This window comes from Mustela lutreola, chromosome 1 (assembly GCF_030435805.1).
Source record: "Mustela lutreola isolate mMusLut2 chromosome 1, mMusLut2.pri, whole genome shotgun sequence".
NCBI lineage: Eukaryota > Metazoa > Chordata > Mammalia > Carnivora > Mustelidae > Mustela > Mustela lutreola.
The window spans coordinates 178163239-178176833 of NC_081290.1; the positions used below are offsets into that span (position 1 = coordinate 178163239).

At 38.7% G+C, this 13595-nt stretch overlaps 1 long non-coding RNA gene across 1 annotated transcript in view; it reads left to right on the forward strand.

The window, feature by feature from the left end:
• The window catches only part of LOC131820164 (uncharacterized), a 144600-nt gene that overhangs the window by 106117 nt on the left and 24888 nt on the right, over nt 1-13595 (forward strand). Inside the window, exon 2 of the long non-coding RNA XR_009349491.1 lies at nt 9247-9371. This is a non-coding gene — a long non-coding RNA (uncharacterized LOC131820164). The remainder of the gene's footprint in view (nt 1-9246; nt 9372-13595) is intronic.

The following is a 13595-nucleotide window of genomic DNA, read 5'->3' on the forward strand; positions in this document are numbered from 1 at the left end:
CAGCAATTGCACTATTGGGTATTTACCCTAAAGATACAAATGTAGTGATCCAAAGGGACACATGCACCCGAATGTTTATAGCAGCAATGTCCACAATAGCCAAACTATGGAAAGAACCTAGATGTCCATCAACAGATGAATGGATCAAGAAGATGTGGTATATATACACAATGGAATACTATGCAGCCATCAAAAGAAATGAAATCTTGCCATTTGCAACAACGTGGATGAAACTAGAGCATATCATGCTTAGCGAAATAAGTCAAGCAGAGAAAGACAACTATCATATGATCTCCCTGATATGAGGAAGTGGTGATGCAACATGGAGGCTTAAGTGGGTAGAAGAATAAATGAAACAAGATGGGATTGGGAGGGAGACAAACCATAAGTGACTCTTAATCTCACAAAACAAACTGAGGGTTGCCGGGGGGAGGGGGTTGGGGAGAAGGGGGTGGGATTATGGACATTGGGGAGGGTATGTGATTTGGTGAGTGCTGTGAAGTGTGTAAACCTGGTGATTCACAGACCTGGGGATAAAAATATATGTTTATAAAAAAATATATGTTTATAAAAAATAAAAAATTAAAAAAAAAAAAGTTAAAAAAGAAAAAGGTAAAAGTTAAAAAAATTTAACCAGAAGGTGAGAAAAAAAACAAAAAATGAAAAAGAAAAAAATTTAATTAACTGCAAGACTAAAAAAAATCACAGGGAAAAAGCCATGAGTTCCGTTCTTTGCTTTCTCCTCCTCTGGAATTCTGCTGCTCTCCTTGGTATTGAAACCGCACTCCTTGGTAGGTGAACTTGGTCTCGCCTGGATTTCTTGTTGATCTTCTGGGGGAGGGGCCTGTTGTAGTGATTCTCAAGTGTCTTTGCCCCAGGCGGAATTGCACCGCCCTTATATAGGGGCCGGGGTGAGTAATCTGCTCGGGTTTGCTTTCAGGAGCTTTTGTTCCCTGAGCGCTTTCCGTAGAGTTTCGGAGGACGGGGAATACAAATGGCGGCCTCCTGGTCTCTGGCCCAGAGGAGCCAAGAGCCCGGGGCCCCACTCCTCAGTGCGCCCTCAGAGAACAGCGCCCAGTTACTCCCGTCTGCCTGACCTCCGGCCGCGCTCCGAGCTCACCGAGCCTGCGACCGGTTCAAGGTCACCCGAGCTGCGAGCTTACTGTCGGCTCTGTCTCTGTAGCTGGCTTTCCCGTTCCAATACCCGCAAGCTCTGCGACACTCATACATCCCTGATCCTTCTGTGACCCTGCGGGACCTGAGGCCACGCTGACCCCGCGTGGGCTTCGCTCCGGTTTAGCCTCTGGAGCGATGTCCCTCAGCGGAACAGACTTTTAAAAGTCCTGATTTTGTGCTCCGTTGCTCCGCCGCTTGCCGGGAGCCGGCCCCTCCCCCCGGGGTCTATCTTCCCATCGCTTTGGATTCACTTCTCCACCGGTCCTACCTTTCAGAAAGTGGTTGTTTTTCTGTTTCCAGAATTGCTGTTCTTCTCTTTGATCTGCCAATGGGTTTGCAGGTGTTTGCAATCTTTAGATAAGCTATCTAGCTGATCTCCGGCTAGTTGAAGTAGTCGCAGCTTGCTACTTCTCCGCCATCTTTACTCCTCCTCTGTTGAGGGTTTTTATCATGAATGAATGTTGTACTTTTTTTTTAAGATTTTATTTTTATTTATTTAATTGAGAGAGAGAGAGACAGACAGTGACAGAAATAGAGAGAGAGCACAAACGGGGAAGAGAGGAGAAGCACGCTCCCACTGATCAGGGAGCCCGATGTGGGGTTCGATCCCAGGACTCTGGGATTATGAGCTGAGCTAAAGGCAGATGCTTAACCCCAGTCACCTCTGTATGTTGTACTTTGTCAAAAGCTTTTTCTGCATTTATTGAAATGATCAATGGTTTTTATTATTTCCCTGTTGATGTGATGTATTACATTATTGATTTGCAAATAGTGAACCACCCTTGCATTTTAGGAATAAATCCCACTTGATCATGGTGAGTAATTTTTTAATGTATTGTTAGATTCAGTTTGGTAATATTTTGTTGAGGATTTTGCTTCTATGTCCATTAGAGATATTAGCCTGTGGTTCCTTCTTTTCATAGTGTCTTTAACTTTTTTTGATATCAGGGAAATCACTTCATCGAACGAATTTGAAAGCTCTCCTTCCTCTTCTATTAATAGTTTGAGAAAATAGGCATTAATTCTTCTTTAAATGTTTGGTAGAATTCACGTATAAAGCCATCTAATCTTGGGCATTTATTTATTGGAATATTTTGCAATTTCATTGCTGGTAATTAATCTGTTCAAATTTTCTATTACTTCCACCTGTAGTTTTGGGAGGCTATATGTTTCTAGGAATTTATCCATTTCTTTCAGGTTCTCCAATTTGTTGGCATATAAGTTTTCATAATATTCTCATAAAATTTTGTATTTCTGTAGTGTCAGGTGTTATTTCTCCTCTTTCATTTCTGATTTTGTTTATTTAACACCTCTCTCTCTCTCTTTCTCTCTCTCAGTCTGGCTAAATGTTTGTCAATTTTGCTGATCTTACAAAGGATCTGCTCTTGTTTTGTTGGGTTTTTTTAGTTTCTCTTTTGTTCATTCCCACTCTAATATTTATTATTTCCTTTCTTCTACTGGTTTTGGGGCTTTTGTTCTTCTTTTTCTAGCTCCTTAACAATTAAGGTTATGTTGTTGATTTCGATTTTTCTTTCTTGTTGTGGTGGGTCTGTATTGCTATAAACTCGCCTTTAGGAAAGTTTTTGGACCTAAGGGCTTTGGACCATTATATTTTTATTTTCATGTGTCTCCATATATTTTTGATTCCTTCTTTGATTTTTCTGTTGACCCACTCATTATTTAGTAGCACGTTATTTTCCCTCGAAGTGTTTGTGATCTGTCCAGGATTTTTTCTTGTGGTTGATTTCTAGTTCTGTAGTGTTATAGTAAGGAAAGTCATAGGGTATAACTTCAGACTTCTTCTTTTTTTTTTTTTTAAGATTTCATTTATTTGTTTATTTTTAGTTAACAACCTCTGAGAAAAGGGCATTATTTCAGAGTGTGTTAATGTAACCCCTTGTATCCGATGGGGAGAGGACAGGCTGGTCTCTGCTCTGTGCATGTGAAATACATTTTCTACTGCATTGTACTTTAGGCAATTTTTTTCTCACTTCAGTATAATATACTTACTCTCCAGAATGGCTTTTCAAGCCCACTTGTTTTCTTCTGTGTCCTGTATTTAAAGCTATAGATTGAGAATTCAAGCACTGGCGGCTGTCCAATTTTAATCAACAATCTCAAGCCATGTTTCGGGCCACTCATCACTGTTTTGTAACCTCACTCTCTGTCCGTCAGGTGAGAAAAGACGGATGTCCCTGCACCAAATGGTCTTTTTGTATAGGTGACCTGCTCAGCTGAGAGTGAGGAGTAGAATTCAGAGAAAGCAGTGGCATCCTTGCCAGGAGTTTTGGCTGTTACTGGTATTGTGCTATTGTTGTTCATGTCGAGAAGCTCTTCTGCTCATGGACACAGAATGGCCAACCAAAGACTACATGGATGTCTTGGCTCTAAAATCAAAATGACTTAACTGAAAAAAAAAAAAAAATTCTTAGAAAACTGGATTTTAGGAAGCATGGTGCACTGGAGATTTATCGCTCTGTACTGAGGACAGTTACACACTGCACAGGGCATTTCCACCATAGAGATTCCATCCCAGGCAAAGTCATCACTGAAAACATAAGAGGAAGGAAAAGCACCAGTTCTTTAAGTACTCGCTTAAATCCATTTATGTCAACTATAATTCAAGGGAGCATATTAAGCAAGGAGGGAATAGTGGAATAAATCTCATGTGCTTCAAGCAATAAATAATGTCTTTTGGTCAGAAAATAAAAAATGTGTTTTGAAAATCTTTATACTTCAGGTCACAAGAAATATAGGAAAGCATAGCGAAGAAACACCTTGCATAGAGTTCTCTTTCTGCCAAGACATATTTAAAATGTAGTACCCGGCATGATTAAACAGTTAACTTTAATAGAGTGTAAGTTTCTGCCCCCATGAAATAATTTCTCTTTGCTTGTATTGATTTACTAACACCTGACTGAGTGGAATGTGTGTTTTGTGGGGTGTTTTTGGTCATCTTATTGATTCACTGGAAGTCAAGAGGATGGGAAGAATAGAAATGGCTTTGATTTCTTTTTTTTTTTTTCATTAAAAAGTCAGTTGTGATAAAAATTAAAACTCAGAGGTAATCTCAGTATTATAAAGTGTGTCCCTTTAAAAATGTTTTCTCCATGAGGCCGAAAGAAGCTAGCTAGAATTTAAGCTTCAATAATGGAAAGGAAGAATGATAATGGTGTCTTTCTGTTCTGAGCCAGTGAGACCAAAACTACAGAAATGTATTCAAATCTGGGTGATAAAAACTTTAAGGAAAGCTAGAGGTAAATTACAAATGCATTAAGAATAGTGTGTCCAAAGCCCTGAGAAGACTTGATGCAGGTAAATGAGGATATGTATATGTTTTTGTTGTTCCTTGTCTTGTGTGTATGCATTTGTGTGATCGGTGATCAGTGTCCTTAATGCATTTGGATGATTGCCATGTGCAGAAGGGGTTATACTTCAAAAGTCTGAGTATAGGCTTTAGGAAATGGATCCTGAATCAACAGAAGGAAGTGTATTCTCAGCACTTTGAAAGGCTGCAAACACAGAGATGCTGGCCATTTTCATGAGATGTGCTCAAGCTGGAAGTCCAATTAGAAAGAGGTATATTGTAGAGAAGACTCCAGAAGAAATGAGCATCAGATTGGAATCTAAATTGTATGAACTTTTACTTTCACCTAAACCAGAGAATTTGCATTTTGTCCTTAAAGCTTATGTATGTTTCAGATATGTCACTATTCCTGAAAAGACATGACTAATCTTTATTTTAATAATAAGTACTTTGTGTTTTCATAAGAAATAATTATTCCATTATTGAAAAATTCTAGAAAAAAAACATAAAAATGGAGAAGAGAAAAAAATGATTCCGTTCTACTTGTGCAATGTTAATATGCTCATGCATTTGTGCATTTCTCCATTTTATGACTCTATTTTCTAAAAAATGTTTATTTATTTATTTTTAACTTAATCAAGTACAATAAGCATACAGTGTAATATTAATCTCAGGTGTGTAATATAGTGACTCAGCACTCCTGTGTATCAGCCAGTGCATCACGACAGGCACCTTCCTTCATCCCCGTCACTTGCTTCTGCCACCCCCCACCTCTCTTCCAGTGACCATCAGTTTGTTCTCTATTGTTAAGAGTATTTTTGTATTTTTTTAAATTTGTATGTTTCTTTTATGTTATTATAATCATTTTGTAAATATAGCATTTTGAAATCAATATAAAAGCTATGTTATTTCTATTATACTACATAGTTGAATGATTTAAATGATCCTACGAATAATAAATAATAATTTATCACTAATTCCCTTATTGCTGTATATTTAGTGTAAGTTGGAAGCTTAATATTACAAATAATACTGAGACTTAAAAAATCAATGCATACGGATTCTCCCTTATACTGGATTATTTTATAAAAGTATTACTTTTTTAAAAAACAAACGAGGATGAATATACACTCCATATGATTTTTCTTTAGGGAAAGGTAAATTAAGACCACAAGGAGACACCACTACACAATTACTAGAAAGACTAAAAACCAAAATGCAAAACGCACCTAAGTGTTGAAAAGGAAGACTAAAACTTTCACACGCTACTGATGAAAATGTAAAATGGTACAATTTTATGACAGTTTGGCAGCATCTGAAATAGCTAAACATGCACCATGTCAACAAGCCAAACGATGAAATAATAGAAACCAACCTCAAGATCACATAGATACAGCATTTAGCAGGCGAAACTTTAAAGCAGTTAACCAAGAACCAAAGGAAAACATATCGCAAATATTAAAGTAAAATGTTATCATGATCAGTAAACCGGTAGGATATATCAAAGTTTAAAAAGTATTTAAAGTGTCCAAAGTGAAAGGAAAATTGCCCTAAATTAACTCAATAATAGTTTGAAGATGTCAGAAATTTAGTGTCAGTGAAATAGAAGGCAGAAAAATAGTAATTATCCAATCTAAGAAATAGACATCAAATAAAAAAACAACCGAGTCTCATTACCTATGGGAAGCTATTAACTGGGTTAATGTAATTAGATACTTGGAAGGAGAAAGTCATGAGGATGAGGCCAAAAGCAAAGTTGTGAATAAATAAAGCACGATAGTGCCAAATTTGCCTTAAAAAAATCAATTTACTCATTCAACAAACTCTTGAAGCATAAGTAGGATGAATAAAAACAAACAAAACCTCTTACATAGACACATAATTGTGAAACTTTGGAAAAATTTAGGGAAAATAATGAAAATGTCAAAATACTATTTCTGATATAACATCATTAAAATAAGAAGTTGAAATACAGACAATTTAGATTATCGAAAGCCAAAAGAATCTGCTCCAAAAAACGAGCGCTGGGGGAAATGCTGAGAGATACTGTTCAGGCTGAAGGAAGACGGTACCAAACAGAAACTTGGATCTATCAGAAGGAGTAAAGAGCTTCTGAGATCATTAAAATTTGTGCTTTTCTTCTTGTAGTTTCTTTATTAGTAATAATTGCTTAAGGCAAAATAACCGTGCCAGGTGTTGGTTACATACAGAGATGGAAAGTCTATTTTAAAAAGAAGAAAAAAACAAAGCAGGAGTTTGGGTCATTGGAATCAAGCTGTTGTAATGTGATATTTCTGAAAAAACAAGCCAAAAATGTAAGAGGTAAAATGTGACTTTGGCAATGTTAAAAAAAGACTGTTCAAAAATCACATGACAGACATGAAAGGACAAGGTATAGATTGGGAAAAGTATTCCACTACAGACCCCTGGCAAGGACTGAAAGCAGAATATAAAAGTAGCTCCGTAATAAGAAACCACCCAATAGAAGAAACTCAAAGTAACTTTACAAAAGAAGATTCAGAAATAATCAACAAGCATAGGAAAAGAGATTTAATATCATTCATTATGAGGAAACTCTAAGTCCCAGATTAGATACCACTGCACCCCTAACAGAATTTCTGAATTAAAAGAAAGGAAAAAGGGGCACCTGGGTGGCTCAGTGGATTAAGCCACTGCCTTCGGCTCAGGTCATGATCCCGGGGTTCTGGGATCAAGCCCCACATCGAGCTCTCTGCTCAGCAGGGAGCCTGCTTCCTCCTCTCTGCCTGCCTCTCCACCTACTTGTAGATCACAAGTAGATCTCTATCTGTCAAATAAATAAATAAAATCTAAAAAAAAAAAAAAAAAGACAGTTCCAAGTGCAGGCGAGGATGCAGAGAAATGGAAACCCTAGTGGGAATGCAGAGGTGCGTAGCCACTTCAGAACTAAATATCCACTTCCCATATGACCCATCAACGTCAATCCTGTGTATTCGCTGCAGAGAAATGAATATGTGTCCACAAAAAACTTACCAAAGGGTGCCCACAGCAACTATATTTCACACATTAAGAACTGGAAAAAAACAAACTCTCCACGAACAGGTGAACTGGCAAATGTGTACTTTAGAATGTTAATAAGCGATAAAAATGAGCCAACCACAGATGTGGCAACAACAGGATTGCATCTCAAGAACAGTATGTTGAACAAAAGAAGCCAGATGCAGATCAGTATATGCCATATCATTATTTTATACAAAGTTCAGAAGTGACACACCTACAATAAAACTTCCCAGAATCAGCGCTAATTCCCAAGGACGTATTTCATACGTAGTCACAGCTCCCACCAATTTCTGAACGCAACAGCCGCTTTCAACACTCGAGAACTTTTAACTAACGTGTGTCAATACGTAGAGCAGAAAAGATGAGATTTAAGTTATCACACTGATAAGCCGAGGAGGAAAAATGACAATGCTAATAGAGTGTAAGAGTTCAGACAGTTCGCTGAGTGACTTTACTTTCTCGACGAGTGTCTGTGACAGGCAGACCGTGTATTTCATGCAGAGATAAGGCTCCACAAAATGGAAGAGTGAATCAGGAGTGTGCTTTGTATGTCCTTTCTGAAAACTTAACTGCCTCCAACAAGTCATTCCAGAGTTACCTACAAAGGTTTGGCTTCCACTTTTCCCCCAGTAACCACACTCAGAGGGTTGGTTTCGGTCAAACAACATAAATCATGAGACTGTTACCATGAGGACTCCGGTGCAGTAAGCCTACCCTTCTTCAGAATTCTAATATGTACAAGACTCCTTGCAAATTGTACCTATAATATCTTTTTGGCTTCTCATTTAGTTATTTCTGATTGAATAGTGTAACTACTCTGTGCTTTTTTAAAAATTTATTCTGTTCATTTCTAAAAATAGTGTGATTAGACAACAACACAAACTTACTTTGTTTTTTTTTTTTTTTTACTACCAAACTTACTTTGTTTTCTGCAAGTTGATACCTACTAAAAAGAAACCAGGTCTGTTGTCATTGGTGTCATCTGTATGGCCTTCCCACTGACTTTCCTAGCGATAGACTTTCATGAGATTTGGAAGGACACCCTCATTTTATATCTGTCTTGATAGCACAGCATCTATTTCATATAATCTTTTTTTTTCAACCATTGCTTTTTAGACAAGGTGCATTTGAAAATTATCTAATTATCATGTCTTAATGTGTAGAATACGAGTTTGTCTTTAGAGGATGCTATACTGAAAAAAAATGAAAAGGTAGGAATCACATCTTGATGTTGGTTATTTGGAGCTGGAAAGTGGGCAAGGCGATTTGTTGGCAGGTTGTGTTGGAGTGAGCCTTCACTAATTTCCCATGAGGGGAGGTGCTACATACCACATCACAGAGGGCTGAAAAGATGACCTCATTTTCAGATCTGTGAAGCAAGGAAGGAAGATAATTGGGTCTTCAAATTTATGAGGCAAAAATGAAGTCAGTGTCTGCTAAAGACCTAGCATTAAATAAGCTCAAAGTCAAACCTATGACACTACTACAAGAAGGTCAATTGCATGGTTATAGACACAGAAATGTATTAATTATTGGAAGTTATACTTCTAAACCTGCAGCATTTTTTCATCATCAGAATATAGCATTATGCACCATTACAATAGCCTTTGGTATGCTCATAGAGCATTAAGTAACCTTCTAAGTATTTTCATTAAAGAAAAAGAGAAGTAAATGAAATTAAATGTTAGTGCTTTAATATAATCTATTTTTTGTTCCCATTCTAGATTCTAGTTTTAAAGAAATAAAAGCCCAGAGAAATTTATGTGGTCGAGATTGCCAAATTTTCCAAGAGAGGTCTCTTCCAAAAACACCAGCAGACAAGGAAGGAGGCCCTGAGGTCTTAAAAGAGGTGAGTACAGTTAAGACCTTGACTAAGCTCTAACCGTTTCCCCCATCTCAGGCAAGTAGTATGAAAGAGACATTGAGAACTGATAAAATCATACATTTTCATGTACTGTGAAATCAATCAATTAACTAAAGCATGCCCGCATTTACACCATCTCAGAAGGATTTTGGTTACCATGCATTTAGGTTCCCAGTCACTTACTCTAACTCCTGGATAAAAATGAACCTCAAAATGATGGACTTAACCAACTCTCCAGATTTTTTTAAAAATCAGATTTAAGATCTTACATGACCGAACCGCGGCTGTAAGGTAGAGATCACATGGCGTACCGCATTTTATTCCCAGAGGTGTCAGGGGGCTGGGCACCCAGTGTGCTCTGTACAAGGACACGTCATGCGTCTGACGCCTGGAGACAGTCATGGCTAGCTAGAGAGGAATCAAAATACATGGACTAGCGAAGCAAATTAAATCTATCTTTTCAATTATTTTGGAAAATATTCTTTCATAAGTTTGAATTTCATTTCAGGAAAAAAATGCTAATTAAATTCTCTGCAGATAATTGAACAGTACTGTGTACAGTATCCTATAGTTACCTCCCTCTCTGTTTTTACCTGAAGTGTGTTTATTTTATTTCACTTGGAGGAGAGTCCTTCAGTGTCTATGCAAACCGTGTCCACATTAACCTGTGGGAATTTGCCTCCAAACCCCAGGACTTTCTAGGAAAGAATTCCTACAGTTCTGCTTCAGTTTGTGAAGGGATAGTCTTTTCTTACTCACATTTCTCATTAAAGATGAGGGCTGCAGGGTACTCAGATTCTTGTCTCTGATGTGCCCCAAATCTCCAGGATTTCCTCTACATTAAAATCCCAGTTACAGACGTTTTCTCCTTCAGTAATTAACATCAACCCTCACACCTTTCTAAACTCAAATTAAAATTACAGCCAACTAAAAATTCCCCACTGTTTCAGGAGTAGGCATTTTGTGCGTCAAATGAAAATAGGGGCTATCATTCTGAAATAGATGTTTTAGAAAATCTAGACAGCCCTCAGAAATTCCCCCACAGAGGTGGAAATGAGACAAATTAAACCTTCATCGAGATGAAATCCTGGAGACTTAGCCTGTCTACAAAAGCCAAATAGAGGCAGAAGAGATTTATGAGGAAATTTGTTGTATTAATACTAGCGAAATGCACTGGGGATCCCTTCTTGATCTGGTTCTTAATCATTCCAGATTTGTGCCAGGATTTTTTTTTCTACTAATGTAACAAAAGTATGTCCCTATATAATCATAAATCAGGAAAAAGTCAGTCTTGACATGCCTGTTTTTCAAGCTTTGGTGTTGTGAGGAATTAAAATATCATTTTGCGAACGTGTGAACATCAGTTACACTCTGGGCTCACTGGACACGTTCTGCTTCTGAGGATGGGAGGAAACTAGTCACTTTAGTTATGCCATATGTTGTGAACCTTTCTCTACTGTCCTGTCCAGGCTGTTACTTTCTTTGAGAGTATCTTCCTTTTGTCTTTGAATTCATTGCTGTAGCCCTGTAATGACTGATTTAGTCAAGTTTGGAGCATAAGGAAATACTCATCATAGCCATCCAAATTCGGGACTACCTTAATAGCAAAAAAGAAGCAAGGACATACCTCTAAGTTCGTGCTCAAGGAGTTAGTTTTGCTAGAAGTTAGTTTTGCTAGAAGTAGGAGTCGGACTGAAATGCCATTCAAGTGTTATTTATGGGTGGGATTTTTATACAGAGAACCAAGAATATTTAAATTCTGCCTGATTCCACCCAGCTCTCCTACTTTCCAGTGTTCAGAAGAAATGTGTCTATGTAAGAAATAATGGAAAATAGAATAAGGGGTCCCTGAGTGGCTCAGTGGGTTAAGCACCTGCCTTCAGCTCAGGTCATGATCCCAGGGTCCTAGGATCAAGCCCTGCTTCGGGCTCTCTGCTGAGCAGGGAGCCTGCCTTCCCCTCTCTCTGCCTGCTTCTCTGCCTACTTATGACTCCTCTCTCTGTCAAATAAATAAATAAAATCGTTAGAAAATAGAATAAAGTCAGCTTTTATATTAGCTAGTGATTTGGCCACAAAACCCACTGTAGGACTCCTGTACACTGAATTTGTTTTCTTAGGAAACCCTCAAATCAAAGTCCACTTATACTTCCTTTGTGTGCGAGTGGAGATCTCACATCGCATCCTTCTGATGAACGAAGGAGTCAGTCCAAAGCACAAAAGTCAATGCACACGGGGCGCCTGGGTGGCTCAGTGGGTTAAAGCCTCTGCCTTCGGCTCAGTCATGATCCCAGGGTCCTGGGATCGAGCCCCGCATTGGGCTCTCTGCTTGGCAGGGAGCCTGCTTCCTTCTTTCTCTCTCTGTCTGCCTCTCTGCCTACCTGTGATCTCTGTCTGTCAAATAAATAAATAAAATCTTAAAAAAAAAAAAAGTCAATGCACACAAACAGGCATGTGTGCAAGTACATCCACAGCATGTACAAACACACTCACCTGTCCATGCACATGCCTGCTCAAGAAAGATGGAAAGAGTGTATCTTTTCTTAATGTCTGTCTTAGATCTGTCCAAGCCACAGACTCAGCTTTCTCAGGCTGGCACAGAGTTTAGACATTGTATGAGCAGAAATTCAGAAGAGGAAGGCAGGTGTGTGGCTCCTTAATCTTCTGGTACATTCTTACCTATATATAGCAATATCTGTTGCAGCAAAAGATAGCAGTTTTGATTTGAACACAGCTCTTCCTCTTGTGCAATCCCATTTGTATCCCATTCCATATGCCACTTCCTACTAGAGCACCAGTGGGTTTGACCCAACAGACTAATATGAAATTTGGTTTAGGTGTTATCTGGATGAACAGAGTGGATGGAATGCCGAGGGTTCTCTCGGGGACACTGGACCAGATCTATTGACAAGGCAGAGGTCAGTGAACTGGCCTCCCTAGGCTGACTGAAGGTCTGTGTAAGAGTTACTGTAAAGAGATAGAGGGCAAGGTTATTAGGACATGGGGACAGTTGGACAAGAGAGGTGATGGCACTCTTGCTTTCTCTCCCTGGCCCCATCCCTTGTCTTTGGGGACCGCTGTATACTCTCCCGCAGAAAGGGAAAGGATGTCATGGGTATATGCTACTCATTTCCTTCCCAATCAGTAACCTTCAAGGAGTTGTAATGAGCATGATTGTGATATTATATGAAATTACTGTAAAAACGTTTTTGAATGAATAATTTTACCATCAGAAGTGACTTTACTCCATTTTCAGTGCTTCCCCAGACAAATAATAGATAGGCTTTTTTAATTTTTTTTTTAATGTTTGTCCATTCCTTTACTAAATATTTATTGAGCTCCTGCTTAAGGCCTGACACATTTAATGATGCCTTCCTCTCTAGTATAAGTGAAATAATCAATACAGTGGAAATCACAAGATTCCAAGAGCCAGGATGGGTCTATTACAATGCTAGTGTGGGAAATTCCCATGGGCACCTCACCAATGGTAATTTATTTAATCTTCTCTCTCTCTGTCTTTCTCTCTCTCACACACATAAAATCGGTTCTTTCAGGGTCCATCAATTACTTGCCGGTGTCACACAGCTAGTGAACTTTGAAGCTGTGATCTGAACAGCCTGCCCCCCTGCGTCCGTGCACTTAAACTTCACGCTGTGTTTCATCTCTTCATGCACTCATATAATGAGAGCAGTTTTTACTTAAGTGGAAGAAGTTAATAATACAGTATTTAGTATAAGAAAAATATACAACTAACCCAGGTAGAGAGGGAGCAGGTGGAGAGAGAAAGAGAAACAGAGAGAGAAATGCCAGCAGCGGGGGCACTGCTATGGAGAGGGATTTCCTGCTGGGCCCAGCCCACCTGGGTAGCTGTTCTCCATCATTTTACTCCCATAGAACCAAAAACCCAGACAGATTGAGAGGTAGAAGTTTAGTCAGGACTTCACATCTTTCTATCCCCAGCGTTTCAATATTAAATTCCTTTGAAATGAAAACAGTGGCGATATTGGGTCCACGGGACGATAAGAACAATCTTGCAAAGAGAATTTAAATGAAAAAAGGAAAGTCTTAGGGGATGGCTGTTTCTAGACTGTGAAGCCATCTTCTTTCATTCAGTCTAACTCGATAGCATCTTCCAATGATGGCACAGTAACGCTTTATCTTGGCTCTGACATCTGCCAGGTGTTTTCTTTGCACGGACCCTGGTTCAAGAAT